Below are 4,348 nucleotides of genomic sequence, written 5' to 3'. Positions count from 1 at the left end.
TAGTATATAGAGAAAAAAGCGATTAAGTATTATAGGATTGAATTCAAGAGTAAAATTCTACAACCTGACACTCGGCCAATATTGGTTAATACAAAATACATAATACAATTAAAATTTATTAAAATTCTATCAAATATGACGTAGTAAAGTCTTACCACTGACACATTGATATTTACATACGAAGACACGTTTAAACAGTGATAAACTAAATAAGGGAAAGTAACATGAAAAATCTCAAATTCATATTCTTGAAAAACAAACAAAACTGAACTTCTCAAATTGTTTACGCAATCAACGGTCCACGACTGATTTTTGGCTAACATCGAGTGTGATAACTATGTCACTAAAATAAACAATCTCAGAAACAATTGAAGCATTCAAGATTTGACACAAATAAAGATAGAATTCTTCATTGATATTATTAAATTTTTATTATTCTAAACCACAACAAAACACCAATTTTTAACATTATACATAATCGAAATATGATGTTGAAAATTAGTAATTTTGAAAATTCAAACTATTCAAAACAATATTAAATAAAATATTTTTCGAGAAGAATGAATCTTGCTCTGTAAACCTGAAGTCATACGTACTTTAGACATAACATACCTTAAATTCAAAAAAGTGGAAAAACTAAAAATCAATTCTATTTTTGATGCTTACTACACTGCTTTTCTAACATGAATAGTTTAATTTATTCCAGTCCACAGCAAAACTCCAACTTTCTAACATTATACATAATCAAAATATAATGTTGAGAATTAGTAATTTTGAAAATTCAAACAATTCAAAAGAATATTAAATAAATACTTTTCGTAAAGAATGAACCCTGTGCGAACTTGAACTCATACTCAGTTGGGAGTTTGAAATTGAACTCGCAATGCCAAAACTTCGTGCTTATTCACACGTCCAATAATTGGAAGATACATCAATTAAAAACCTGACCTCATAATTGAATTACGATACATCAAGTAAGAAAAAAATTATTTGTCTAGAATAAACTTAGAGAAGATTTCCTATCAATTTATAAAAATTTTGTAAATTAATTAAAATACTAAATATAGAAATATTTTTCTGTAAATTTGAAAACAAGTAGTAATTAAATTGATATAATATGAAATTTAAAGGGGTGAAAAATAAAATAATTTTAATTTTAATTAAAATTGTGAAAAAATAAATTAATTAATTGAAATTCTGAAACAAATTTTTAAACAATAGAATTCTAATAATAATCCCTAGGAACTGTATATAACGATTATTATACTCGTAAATACACAAATCTCAATCTTGCAAATTAGTACTTCTTAAAAAGTAATTAAATTTAAATAAGTTTGTAAGGAATGTATGATAAGTTCAGTTATCATTGTATTAATTGGTGTGCTTGACTTGAATTTAGTATCTTGTGGTGAAAGACAATCGTATAAAATGAAAAAGTGAATTAAATTTTGAACATTTAACATTTAAAAGTTTTCTCAATTGTCTAAAAAAACTTTATTATAGTCTTTAATTAGTCAATTTCAGATTAATAGGGTTTGCTCTAGAAATCGTCTACAATTGACTGTTGAAGTTTAAAGAAAGATTGATACAAATTTAAAATCATTTATTCAAAAACATACGTACGAATAACATAAATAAATATTAACAAACAAAAATTTAAAACTTTTTATGTACTAGTTAAATTCTAAAGATAATAGATTAAGAAGTAAGTCAAATGACCTCCCGTCTAAAATTGTTGTAATAAGTAGAGCACGAACTAACATTCTCCTTTTTAAAAAGTATGTTAAAAGATTAAAATCTACAAATTATAGTAATATAACAAATTAAAAATACACATAATACAATGATAAAATCGTTTATTCACAACATGGTATTTAAAAGAAAGAATGAAAATCATCAAAAATGTAAAACAAATGATTTAAAGACAATAACAAAATTTTCTATTTCATTCAATAAAAAAAGGAGAATATTAGTGAAAACTCATAAGGCATTATAGAATGATTCTAATAAATTTTGAAGTTTCAAGTCACAAACTTAACAAATGATATTATCTAAAATAAATTATTCGTAAAGAATGATCTCTTCACTTTTTTTCAATGAAATTGTCAAAAAAAAAATACGACCTTTACACAAAATCTAAATCATACTTTGATTATTTGAAAAAACTCGATTGAAGATTAATTCATTGAATTAAAAAATTCAAAGAAAAGTTCAGTTCTATTTATAATTTTTATTTTTTCAATTTTATTTAAACTCCTTCTAAAATTTAATAATATTTCAAAATAATTCACAGGATCAATAAATATTTGTTTGTGGGGATATTATTTAACTTTATTATAGTGTGTTAAAATTTGCTATAAGAAATTAAATTCATTTTTTGGTTTAGTCGAAAAAGAGGGGTTGATGTACAATAATTATTTTACACAATACACAATACACAATACACAATACACAATACACAATACAGAAAAATATAAATTATCCTAATTACCTATTCAATCCTAAATAACCTCTTGAATTTAACATGGCTTCCATTAATAAAATATTAATTTAATTTTGAGATTAAATGAGAAATTTAATGATTTACTCTTTGCAATCAGTTAATTTCCTTTTTTCTAATAATAAATTACATAATTACATTATTTACATTACTCAATATCTAATTTAAAATTAATAACATTTAATAGAGTACTTTACAACAAAAGATAAATTTGTATTAAATTAAACTGATCTATCTTATTCTCATAGTAAAAAAGTAAGTTCAAACAAACTTGAAGTAAAGATAAATTGGTTTTCAAGTAATTTGAATTCTTGTAGTTAAATTTAATACTTTTTAATTGGTAATTTGTTGAATGATTAGAATTAATTAATAAAACGGCCTTGGCAAATTAAAAGATTTCACCAGTTGAATTCATAAATTCTAAAAGTAATTTAACAAATATAGTAGGTAAACATTTTAAATTTAAGAGGCTACTTGGATTGAATAGGTAATTAGGTTAATTTTTATTGTAAGTAATTTGTAAATTTTTTGTATATAAAATTGTCGAATTAATTAGAACACTGAATATATAAACAATAATATTTCATAAATGTAAAATGGATAGTAAATTAAATTAATGTATTATGCATTGAAGGGGTGAGATTAAAATTAAAATAATTCAATTGAAATTGTGAAAAATTTATTAATAAATAAATTCTGAAACAAATTTTTAAACAATAGAACTAAAACAATAACCCTTGGAACTGTATGTAACGTTTGTAATCCCCTTATGAAGTAGTACCTCTTTGACAATTCATTTATCAAATAGTCATTAGATTTAAATGAGTTTGTGACGAAAGGATGATTGATTAGTATCTTTGTATGTGAGTTCATTGGTTAGTTTGACTTATATGTAGTATCTTGTGGCGAAACACATTCTAAAATGAAAATCTGACTTCAATTCTCAACATTACAGACTTGAAAGTTTTCTCAATTGTTCAATAAAACATTATTATAGTCTCTAAATAACCAATTTTAGATTAGAGGGTTTTGCAGATTAGAAGGTTTTGCTGTAGAGATCATTTACAATTGAATGTTGAGATAAAACTTAGAAAAATACAAATACAAATTTAAAATCATTTAATCACAAAACACATGTAGGAACAGAATAAATTTTGACGAACGAAAACTTAAAACTTCACATGTATAAATTAAATTTTATAGATTATAGACTAAGAAGTAAGTCAAAGGATTTATCGTCTAAGATTGTTGTAACAAGCGAAGTAGAGCACGAACTAACAACCTCTTTTCAAAAGAATTGTTAAGAGATCAAAATCTACAAGTTATAGTAATTTAACAAATTAAAAATACACATAATACAATAATGAAGTCGTTTATTAAAAAAATGCAATCAATAAGACCAAACAAGATCATCTTTGGAGATAAAGTAAATTTTATGAAACATCAACAACACTGGAGAAAACCGTATTAACACTGGAGTATTTCATAATGTTTTGTTATTTAATAAAAAAAAGGAGACCATTAGCGAAAACTCACAAAATATCATAGTATGATCATGATAAATTCTGAAATTTTAAAGTCACAAACTAAATAAATGATATTATTGAAAATAACATTATTCGTAAAGAATGATCTCTCCTCCTTTTTCAATGGAAAATTTGAATCAACATCAAAAGACATGGTTAGCAATCAAAACTCTAAGACATCCAAAGTATTTTGAAAATTATTTTATTAAATCAAAAAAACTTAAGAAAAAATCAATTCTATTTATAATTTTTATTTTTTCAATTTTATTTCACCTCTTTTTAACAAATTAAATAATAATTAAATCACAAAATTAAATAATTA

The sequence above is a fragment of the Candida jiufengensis genome, assembly GCF_024610255.1.
Source record: "Candida jiufengensis strain CBS 10846 chromosome Unknown scaffold2, whole genome shotgun sequence".
Classification (NCBI taxonomy): domain Eukaryota; kingdom Fungi; phylum Ascomycota; class Pichiomycetes; order Serinales; family Debaryomycetaceae; genus Lodderomyces; species Lodderomyces jiufengensis.
The sequence above is the reverse complement of the archived record's forward strand: the minus strand, read 5'-3'. Positions refer to the sequence as shown.